Genomic DNA, 12257 nt, shown 5'->3' on the forward strand with positions numbered 1-12257 from the left:
TCTCTTCATCCTTGGGCTAATATCCAACCAGCTGGACTCCCATAGCTCGCTGTTTACACCTCCCTCCCTGGAATGATTCCACTGTATTGAATTTGGCTATATATATATATATATTATTTATATCTTCTCAACCAGACTGAGATTGTCTTCCTTTTTAAAAAAAAATATATTTATTTATTTATTTATTTATTTATTTTTAGGGAGAGAAGTAGAAAGAAAGAGGGTGGGGAGAGTAAGCAGTAAGAACAGGGAGAGGGAGATAGAATCTCAAGCAGACTTTGGGCTGAGTGTGGAACCCAAGACAGGGCTCGATCTCAGGACCTTGAGATCATGACCATAGCTGAAACCAAGAGTTAGATGGTTAACTAACTCACTCAGGCACCCCGGTCTCTGAGATTTTCAAGTGCAAGAGCAATGCTTCTTATAATCCTGTGTCCCAAGCAAAAAAGGGTCCTGGTACAAAATGCTTTGAACCCCTACCTTGAGTCATTAGATTGTTTCCCTTTTTTCCCACTTTGCTATATGTAACACTGCAATGAATATCTTTTCATACAAAGCTTTGCTTGCTTTATCGAATTTCCTTAGTAATAGTGATAGTAATAATCATAATAATAACCCATTTATATTTGTTGTTTTAATTACATCAGTAAGTACCTTACGTGGGTTATTGTAATAAACTCTCATAATATCCCTCTGAACAGATTACTAGCCCCATTTTACAAATGAAGAAATGGATATTCTGAGAGACCAAGCAGCCTGTCCAGGACTGCACAGCCAGTAAGCGAATCCAAACACTATCTGAGACTAAAGCTTGTGTCCTTATCCATTATGCTATATTTTTACTTATTTTCCAGAGTGGGATATATAATGGTTTAGATTCAGAACCTAGAAAAAAATTTTTTAAGGTTCTTAAAAAACATTGAATGTGCTACAGGTAGGTAAACAAAATATCTTGCTATAGAGGTCAAAGCTTTGCATCACTAGTTTCACAAATTTGCAACATTAGTTGGCCTGTGTGCCTTACTGTTCTTCCCAAGGAGAGTTCTGTGTATGTGCCGTGTAGGAAGAACACTAGGGCAGCTCAGAGCGTAGACCGTCTTGGCCTTCAAGTTGTTCTAACACATCTCCTTGATAGGAATACCTCAGAGAAGAAGGTGGCCAATCCGGTTAGGTCACACCACGAACACCCGATGGGCCAGGAATACCTCACTCTCGTGGCATAGAACCGTGAAGCCGTTTTGATCCCTACATGCCCTTCGTCTGTTTGGGACTCCTCTAAAATGCAGTGGTGACTACTGTTTTAAGCCAGGCATGGGCACAACTCTGGAGCACAGTCAGTGAGTCAGAAAGTGAGGAAGGAACTATTAGCCTAGCGAAGCTAGTTGACCAGTGTAAACTTCCCAGATTTAATCACCATATGCCCTATGTCTGGTTCTGTCTGAAAAGCATAGGCCCAAGGATTTCACTGTTTGGTGTTTCTTTACATTTGCCCTAACCTCCCAATAAATATAGCATGCATAAGACAGTAGAAAGGGTTCACTGAGGGGCATGAATGCTGCAGGAATGCATGTACTTGACATGGTATACTGGGAAGAGGGACCAAAGACCTGTGTTCACATCATGGAACATCTTGTGTGTCCCTAAGTAAAATTCATCTTGTGGATAAAATTTGTTTCTTCATCTGTTAAGTAGATTAATAGATATTTTATTTAAGGAGGCTTAAATAAAATAATCTGCTAAATTTCCTTTTCACTTGGAAGTTAGTATAAAGGAGTATTCTATAATGTTTAAGAACTGATGGTTCTGACTTAGAAAGTGTACTCACATTCTGCCTCCACCACGTATTAGGGCTATGATCTTAGCTACATTGCTGAACCATTCCAATTTATATAAAATGGGACTGATAATATCTTTCTTATTTGGTTGTAGTAAGAATTCATTTAGAAATATGAGGTGCTGAGTACCTAGCACACAGTCATTCCTTAGTTATTGAGTGCAGGGTAATGACAATGGTGATATCCGTGATTCTACTTATTCCAAGACTTTTCCGTAATAAAACATCACATCAGATGTTCACATGCAGTATGTTCCTTGGTCTATACGGCATGTTAGTATCCTTGAGATGCTATTTAACATAATGCCACAAATTGGGTCACTTAAAGCAACACAAATTTATTTTCATAATTCTAGAGGCTAGAAGTCTGAAATCAATGAATTGGCAGAGTTGGTCTCTTCTGAAGACTCTGAGGTAGAATCTGTTGCACACCTAACTCCTAGTTTCTGATGGTTACTGGCAATCTTTGACCTATCTTGGCTTATAGCTATATTACTCAAATTCTGCTTCTGTGTTGACATGGTCATCATCCTTTCATGTGTATCAAAGTTCCTATGTCTCCAGATGTTCTTAAAAGGACAGCTGTTATTTGGATTTAGGATCCACCATATTAAAGTGTGGCTCCATCTTAACTTGACTGCATCTTCAATAATATCACACTCTGGGGTCCTGGGCATTAATATTTCAACAAATACTTTTGGGAAACACCGTTGCACCCACAATAGTCTATGGGGAGTGGTACGAATATAAAGTAGTGAAGTTAATGTGACTGATAATGATAAGCAGGATTATGAAAAGTCAGACTGTGAGTGACTGATTTGTTCAGGTTCATCCTGATTTCTCAATATGCCAATTGCTTCTAGAAATCAATAGTCGGAGAGTACTGGGCACTTGGGTTGCTAAATGGGTTAAGCATCTGCCTTCGGCTCAGGTCCTGATCTCAGCGGTCCTGGAATCTAGGCCTTCATCAGGCTCCCTGCTCAGCAGGGATCCTCCTTCTCCCTCTCTCTCTGCCTGTCACTCCTCCGCTTGTGCTCTCTCTCTCTCTGCCAAAAGAATAAATAAATAATCTTTTTAAGAAAAGCAGTATTTTAGATACTCTCAGAGTCATAGATTGCCAAAGTAATCTGAGTTTTCCAACTTTTGGAGATGGGTGGCATTCCTAAATGAGTGTTGGATTGCCACAGAAAAAAATTTGCATTCATCTGTCTTTGGGGATGGTGGTTTCCCAGGGCAGCTAAAGAATCTTAGAGTTCCAGGGAACTTGAAAATGACCCATTTTTAGCATGGCTACTCATCTTGTGTCCATCAGGTCATGGAGCAGATAATCAGCTAGGAGTGATTTATTTATTATTCCTGTGACCTAGCTGTGTTTGTCCTTCAGAAAGCTCAGATCTGCTTCACCTGCAATTTGGCCCTACCAGCAAGAGCCAGGCCCTAAGGCTGCACAACACATCTCTGCACCAAGAAGTAGTTCCTTTCTGAACTACTGAGAGGAAATTCTTTGATCTTAAACCCATCATCCTCATGCCTTAAACTGGGGGTTAAATTGCCATTCCCTTGCAAGTGTGAATTTTGGGAAGTAGTTTCCAAAGCCCCCAAGATATACAACCTCCACAAGGATGCCAAAGAACTGTGACAATTTAGGAAGGGCTTTGGGCTAAGAAAAACATCTTTCCTAAGAACCTCTAAGTTTTCTCTCTCCCCTAACACATGAATTACTGATCCCCTGTGTGATTTTCAGAGCCAGGCTATGATGATTCTGACAAGCCATCTTCGATTTATTTTCTCTTGTGTCCAATATGCTTGGAAAATAATATTTTGTTGTTGGCTAATTTGTAATTTAGACCTACCAATGAATGTCTAAGATTGCCAAATACCTACTGTTTTCTTCTCTCATATACATATCTTAAATGTCATCTAGAGATCTAACTTCCAGGTCAACACTTTGTCAAGGCATAACATAAAGCTGCCTTCTTTCCATTGAGGATTCCTGTAACTTTCGTTGTTTCCCTCTGCTCATTTCTGCAATCTTGTGATTATAGTAAAGCCCTTTCTAGGCTCTAAAATCTATATTTATATTGGTCTGCAATAATATGTTACTTCTTTGGCTATATAAAAAAATTTAATGAACTAAAATATTTAATGAACAAAATTAGAACTAAAAATAAGAATAATAGTCGATTCTTTTCCAGAAATAATAAACAATTTTTCCATGAGCTTCAGTTTCCCCATTTCCCCCCTTTATTCTCATTATTATTAAACTTTTACTTGTGATTAACACTTGTATACCTTGCTAGATTTTCATTTTCTTGGTGTTTTATTTATTTTTCCCATTATCATATCTTTCTTTTTTTTTTATCCCTGTGTTCTCTCCTCCCCCTTCCCTCCTGTCTCTCTCACTTCTGTCTGTCTGTCTGTCTGTCTTTCTTCCTTTCCCATCTCTTCCACAATGAAGAAAAATTAAAGGTGCGTCACAAGATTAAAAGAAGGCAAAGAGAATAAGAAATAAAAGGAGGAGGAGGAAAGAAAAGGGGGAGGAGGAAAAGTAAGGAAACAAAGAGACAGAGACATAAGGGGAAGGAAAAAGAAGCACCAAGTGGGAAGATGGGAAGAAGGGAACAAGAAAGAAGACCTTACCAAGGAATGCAGACATAATATTAGTGGGAACTATTTTCAGCTTTGAATTTTGGTCTAGTGAACACGAAGGAAGTAGGACTACTTGCAAAATGTACAATATCCCTAACATAATATCATACCATTTGCTTAACAAAATAAGAAAATAATAAAGGTTCAAAATTAAGGTAAGGTAAAGACATCTTAAATAACTGCCCTTAAATTGGCAAAAATTTAGGTCTATTAATTTCAATTCAGTGAGAAATAACAACGCTGGTTGGGCACTCAGTATAAAGCTGCACCCAGAGCTCTGCGTCAGGGAGGCCCCGTGGTGACAGCCAAGGTCTGGGATCGCAAGACCAGGGTCCAAGTGTTTCTGTCACTTACACCTCATGGAACTGCAGACAAGTTTCCTCCTCTCTTTGCTCTTCAAGGGGATAATGAAGGAAAAAGTTTGTCTATATGTGCAAGCATTATTACTAGTTGTTTTTAATTAGTGTGACTCAAAATTATTATGTTACATGTGCATTGTAAGCCTCACATGACACCATTGTATTTGGATTCTATTTAATTCATTTAGTAATTGGTGTTTTCATGAAAAAACTTCCGAAACTTTTTTTTTTTTTTTTTTTTTGGTCAAAGTCTTTTATTTTCTAGTTCTCAGGTCACATTTTTCTGTTGAAACATAAATAAATAAGTAAATAAATAAATGTCTGTGGAAGGCATCTACTGTAACAGTTCAATATTCTTTCAGATTACTTTTTCAGGAAAAAAAAAAAGAGAGAGAGAGAGAACAAAACACTTACAACAACACCTGCTATTCAGCAGAATTTGACCTGACCCCTTTCTCCTTTTTTTGTTATTATAAACATCAAGCTCTTTAAGTGAGAGCTGTTTAAAGGATCCAGGGCCTTGAGTGTTCCTTCCTAGATCCCAGATGCACCGGGAGACGGATGGGCTTTCTGATCTTTATTTTATGAGCGTCTGATAAATTACCTCTGGCACCTGGCAACTAAAATTTCACTATCTGAAAAGTAACCCTCATGTCAAACAATCTAGCCAGCTTCGGCCTCTCAGCAGAGGACCTCTGTAGAGGCGTGGAGGACGCCTTCCACTTCCTGGACGGGTCTCCTGCCGCGCTCAGGGATTCACATACTTCTAATCTTGGAGGGAAGAAAGGATTATTAAAGGCTTTATATGCTATGCAAAAATGTGTCTTTGGAAGGATTTCATCATAGCTTTTATTTTTGGGTTTTGGAACAAGCCAAATAAAGGCTTCAGAACATGGCCTAGCCTGAAAAAAGTGCTGGTAACCGGATAAAGATTTGCAGCTCCGGGTCAGGAGCCTCCCCGCACTAGGCTGGCTCTGGGTGTTGATACAAGAAGAATGCAGGTGGTCTTTTTCTAGGGACAGAACAGTTATAAACAAAGTCATCAGTGCAGGCTATTATCGCCTTTCCTTTAACGTCTTATCCGGGGGGCCCAATGAACTCAACCCCAAGAAAGAGCTCTGTATTTTTTCTCTATTTATAGAGATTCAAATATATGCCAATTTTTAATTTTTAATGAGAAGAAAGAGAATGATATAAACACTTCTACATTGTGTTAGTTCTTAAAGGAAAATGAAGTCCAGGAGTGGTGATAAACAAAATATGAAACCCTCTGAACCTTCTAACGAGTGTGTCACGGTTATGGAGTGAGGCTCAGCCCTCATCACCACCAGGATTACCCCCCCACGCCCCCACCCTGCTACCAAGACATCTCTGTGGACCATGTTGCCAATTATCACTCTTTGTCTTGCTTCCTTTGCCTTTTAAACTTGCTGATTTAGAAATCCTTGTTAGCCCAGGAAGGCGATAGAGCTGAGGCTAGATCTCTTCTCCCAAACTCAGAGGGGATTGTTGATTTTTGAGTTTCCTTCTGGATTGCTGCCTTAGGTATTCTCTGGGATGTCATACAGAGATCTAATATTTTGGCTTAGTGCATTTGGGTTTCCACAGGCTGACGTTTTATGTAATTTTTTTGTTGTTTTTTGCAGCTAGTAAGAGATTGCTAGGTTAGGCTTAGCCATCTGAAATACAGTAAATCTGCAATAAAAACAGAAATGCTCTCAATCATTAATTTATCTAGCAGCATCTGTTTATTATTTAGCAAACAATTTATTAGGCTTAGCTCTGAGTATATAGAAGTAAACTGGATGTGTATCTTGCCCTCCAGGAGCTTGTAGCCAAATGTATACACAAATAAATGAACCTCGGTTTTTGTTATTGCTTCTTAGAAGTCTGTATTTGAAGGAACGAAGACGTTTAGAGGTGAAATTTGTGCTAAGTCTTGAAGTTGAGTATTCTTCAGGTGGGTAGAAGGATAAGGACATTTAGACAGAGAGAGCAGCCTGAGCAAAGCAGGAGGGCATGTAATGAGCCACAAATAGGTTGTAATATGTAAAGTCCTTAAAGGAGTGTCTGGTACATAATGAATGCCAGTAAATGATGATTCTTATTTCTAACAACATATATTCCCCCAGAATATATGTTAACTTACCGAATATCCTTTTTTTTTTTTTTCAGACATGTATTATCTCATCGATTTAACTTTTAATCTGAATTCTATCCAGAAGATCTGGAATGACCTCTGACTCTTTTGACTTGAAACCTTTTTTATGGATCTGCCTCCTCCTGGCTGAGAGGTTGGAGACATTGTTAAGCGTTCTGAACTTGGGGCAGTAAGAAGCCTTACCCGCAATCTCCTGGCTAATCAATGATAAAGACAGGCTAACCTCAAGGTCACCTGTTCCCAAAGGAGACCAAGAACAGGGACTCAAATTTCGTGGTTCCTGAGGTGCTGGTGGTGCTCTTGCCCAAAACAATTTAAACAAGTTTTCCTTTCTATTGAGTACATTATTTGAATGTGTATTTGTTGAGCAGTGACTTAGTTATTTCAGTGGAAATCGGTCCTTCTCTTCAAGGCACTTTCAGTATATTCGTGGTTGAGGAGTGGGGGTGGGAGTGAATAAGGGGCAGAAAAGACAGCTATGACCGTTTGTAGCAAAGGGAAAGAAAGAGAGGATGTATTTTAAATTTCTTTTCTTCATTTTATTTTATTTATTTACTTATTTATTTTTCTCTGACTTTTGGAGCCCTGTCAGCTGAGGCAGATTGGTATCTGCTTCCACGGCCTTAGGTTTTCCTTGACTTATGACTCAAAGCCGTAGGTTCCATTTTTGTTATTATATTCTGCATTCTGCTCCATTAGATCATAGGCTGAAATGTACGATTCTCTTGTTTATAGACTCTGACAGGGTGGGAGGAAGGGGGGTCCTCTCCAAGAGTCTCTAGGGAAGTCTCACGTGGAGATCCAGAAGGAAATTTCTGAAGCTACTTGGATATTCCTTCAGTGCCCTTAAAAGTCTCCCTGAAGAGGGGAGAACATGCTGTCATCTCCCAGACTTTTATCCTGGGAGATCAGGAGACAAAAGACCCCTGACGCATTTTCTGTTTGCTCCTGTGTGGCCCATACATGTGTAGATGTGCCCTCTTCTGGGAAGCCTGGGCTCACCTCAGCACTGAAACCACCAAACCGAACCCACTGCCTCTGAAAATAATTCAAAATAATTTAGTAAGATAGAGGTATGAGGAATATTTCCTCATTAACTGCTGCTCCCAGTGATCTAAAGCCAGATAGGATTTTAAATTTTTGAGTAAATCGACTTTGTTTACACATAACAATACTTGAGTTATTTTTTCAATGGGGAGTAAACAAATTCATGAAACTATGTTAATGCATCCCTGCCTAGGCATACCTGACTTGTGTAATACAAATAGTGGGTTTTAAAACTTTGGATCCGTAGGATATGCCCTGGACCTCTCTGAATAAGTGGTAGATTTTAGAAAGACAAGCAACCCACATAGTTGTTTGATATTTAGAGTATTTCCAGGGAACTGCAATTTAACAGCAATGTTTTTCATGTTCACAGGAAAAAAAAAATAAAGCTTGGTAAGTTAAGTATGGGACTAATAGGAAACTAATAGGGCTAAAAAAAAAAAGAAAAAAGAAAAAGAAATTGCAGTACCAGCCCTCTCTCTGACCTTATCTTGCTGCTGTGGGTCAGAAAAACTGAAGCTCTGGGGACTAAGGAGACTCCTATTATGCTGAATGGAAACATCATATTGACTTGTGTGTGTGTGTGTGTGTGTGTGTGTGTGTGTGCATCTTCTTTTTGTGGGGCGATAGTTAAACTGGGTCTTGAATCCAGGAGAGCTTCAAAGGGTATTTGGTGAACGAAGGGAATGTCTGCATAGTTTGATCTTTCACTAGCTGACACAGAAACTAGACATTTTAGGCTGAATTTGTATGATTCATTATTTAAAAACTTAGCTCCTTGGTGAAGAAATGAGGCAGGGGAACTTTGCGATGTTAGGTTAATTTTATGATGTTAGAGGCCTGTCACTACAACCAGCTTCATCTCTCCATAAGTCAAGGGTAAGGTGGATGGGCTCTCTCTCTCCCTCTCTCTCTCTCTCTCTCTCTCTCTCACACACACACACACACGGCATTTGGTGTCTATTTATGTGAGTGCATACTTGGTATGGCTGAATAAACACATGTGTTACAGGCAGAGAAAGCTTACCATGAGTAGAAAAGAATTGGGCATGCCTTACATTTTTGTATTGCTACTTTCCTTGGAATCCAGAAGCAGGACATCTGCAGTGTGTCAGGGAACGGAGACATTGGGACATGTCTGGTTGTGATATCATTAAATGACCAATGAATTAAAGTGAGGGGGGGGGATCAGAGTGTGGCGCTCTCTGCTTTACAGATAAGCTGATACTGCAGTGTGCGATCGTGCAGTCTCGCCAGGTTAGGAGTGAATGATCTGTTACTGATGAGAGGTAGTTGAAAAATAGTTCCACTTTAATTGTTTTATTGTCTACTTTGTATTATCAGGACTCGTGGGAGAGAAGAGTTATAGATAACAAAAGTGACATAACCCATGTGCCTAAGAAGCCTCTGTCAAAAAGCCTGAGATGCTTCTCTGGGAATATCACATTGCATTTGGCAAGAATCTCTCCTAGCATATCTGGAAAAATACACAGGAAAGCCCTATATGTACTTTTAACAGGAGGCCTACAGAGAGCAGTTTAATCAATAGGATAGCAAACAAATATTTAGAAATGAAAAAGCTTGCCAAAGCCCAGCCTTTGCAGTGTCCTCTGAATCATTCGTGGCCACGGGAGGTACAGGTGTGGTCTTAGCTCTGGAATTCTGTTAGGTGGCTGACTACTGTGCTCTTCCCGTGACACATTAACTCCTATGATGTGGTCATTGAGCAATGGACCCAGACATAAGAGGGACCTGGGCTCACAATCTGGCTTAATCCCATCACAGCTGCATGATGAAAATGGATTTCATCACTGTCTGAATTTCAGCTTTCTTACCTGTAAAATGGAACGAATATATCTCTCATATAGGGCCGATGTGAGATTTAAGGAGGTAGTAAAAGCTAGAAGCTTCATGCAGTGCCTGGTAAATACCCAGTGATTACTCAGTTTTATGGTTCTGATCACCCGTCACCAAATCTGTGATACCAACAATGATAAAATGGTCAGTGGATTTAATGCTAACATTTTGGGGGGAAATAGCTTAAGTGTGTTCTTTTAATTAATTTTTAACTGACAACCATTAGAATACACTAATCCATATGGTACGTGTTACATTTTTTAGGTTCAGGACCAATATTTAAGGCTAATCCTGCAAATACAGAGTCTGTAGGGTTTTTTTCTGAATCAATTTTGGCCATTAGGGATTACAGAGAACATCACCGTGACACTCTACCTTTCTTCACTCAGGCTTGTTATCTTGACATAGCGCCCTTAGGACTGACAGTATAATTTGAGATTTGTCAAAGAAGACCACAGAGTTTCCTTTTTTCCCTCCTTAATTGAATTACCTCTCACTGGAAGTTCAAAACTTCTTTTGAGAGAAGCCAGAGTCTTTTGACAATTTTCTAATGCTTGAAAGACAGTGCCTTGAGTCTGAGAGGATATGGACAATATTGATAGTCGGTTTGTTTATCTCTCGGTTATCATGGCTTTGGCCCTAATTGCTGCTGTATCACTGCTGCCTTCTGAGCTTGAAAATCTTTGTTAATTTTGAGAAATTTTCAACTTTTACTGACTTTATTTGAATTGCCTGGCATATGACAAGCAATCTGCTTACATAAAAAACTCATTGTCAGTGTTGCTTGTAGAGGACAATCTTAAAACATTTTAAGCAGCAACTGATGTTGTAAATCTGAGTTTCAAGCTGTGTGTGATGTTACCAATGAAAATTATTAACCAAAGGTGACTGTTGATTTACAGATATCCTGTGTGTGAGTCATGTTCATGGATGAGTAAGCAATGACAACAACCTCACAATTGTTTCTTTGTCCAGTTGATGACAAGTTGCTTTTGGCAGTCAGTGTAAGCTGTGTCCCAGTTTTGGAAAACAGCAAACATACAAAAAAAAAAAAAAAAAAAAACAGCGCGCCTTCGAAATCGAAAAGAATCAAGGAAAAATGACTATCTGTGGCACATCATAGTCTGTTCTATTATTATATATGACATTTCCTCAAATGCTCATCCTCCATGAGGAAAAAGCCCTGTGCTTTTCCCTTTGTGCTTCTGCAGGAACTCATTCTACTTGGTTTCTTTTCTGTTAGCAGATCCCCTGGAGGCTGATCTATTAACCTAATAGAGAACTTGAGCTTAGAGATGGTGCATCCCACTGGTATAGACCCAAGAAGGAATGACTCCTGTAAAAGCAGATGACAGCCTTAATGTCAGCCCTTGCAACCTGGTAGCTGCATGGCTTTGGTCAAGTCGGTGATCTCTTGGAGCCTCAGAATCCTCATCTATAAAACCGCTGTACTATACAGTTAAGTTTATTTCACCATAATATATACTAAGTTTAGATCTGACCTATATGCTCCATTCATCAATTACTTCTCCGGGTGCCAGCATATATGGTGCTCAAAATATTGCAGCTGAGGAGTATCACCAGAGAGTATCACAATGATTGCAAATAAACTTGCTACTTTGTAGTTTACAGAATATTTTATTAAATGATAGCTTCCTTAAGTTTTATAATAGTCCTGCAAGACAAACAGAGCAGTAATAACTTCATAATTGAAAGATGAAAAGGGGCTAACTCCCTCTGGCTCTCTTAGTGCAAGATCCACTACCTTTTTGGGTCACCAGAAGCCAGATTTGATATTGTTACCTATTTAAGTCACATTCTTTCACTATTAGTGATTTCTGAGTAAATGTAGTTTGTAGTTTGCTGTTGAACAGGAAGATACCCACATGTGTTGGTGTTATTTATGTCCAAGAAACTTTAAAAGGGCTTCGCGTAGAGTGAAGTAGGATGTTGAGGCCAGGGTTACTGGGCCAGAACAGGGCAAAGCAGAAGGTTGAAGCGTTGCAGATTGGGTTGTGGAAGAGCTGCGGGATTGTGGGTGAAAGAAGCGTGTGCAGAGACCGCTCTGATGGCCACAAGAATGGCACCCTGTGATTTGAAAACCTTCTTTTAAACCTCTGTGAGAGAATGATGCATCTGGGTATATTTTCTATTTCCCTGCTGTCTCCTAACCCTAAACTTTTTGTACCCCATGATCCAAGCATGATATCAGGCCTTGAGCCTGGATGAATTTCAGCCCTAGAATCACTAGTTGAGTTTCTGTGTGCCAAGTTCAAGCAGAGTGCAGGGTTTTTGGAATCCAGCTTTGGTGCATCCCATCCTGTAACTATGATATATGATAAAAGGGAAA

The 12257-nt window shown here is 39.5% G+C and overlaps 1 long non-coding RNA gene across 1 annotated transcript in view; it reads left to right on the forward strand.

The window, feature by feature from the left end:
• The window catches only part of LOC309870789, a 283974-nt gene that overhangs the window by 27038 nt on the left and 244679 nt on the right, over nt 1–12257 (forward strand). The gene's annotated exons all lie outside the window — the stretch shown is intronic.

The sequence above is a fragment of the Mustela nivalis genome (assembly GCF_964662115.1).
Source record: "Mustela nivalis genome assembly, chromosome: 8".
NCBI classification, from domain to species: Eukaryota; Metazoa; Chordata; class Mammalia; order Carnivora; family Mustelidae; genus Mustela; species Mustela nivalis.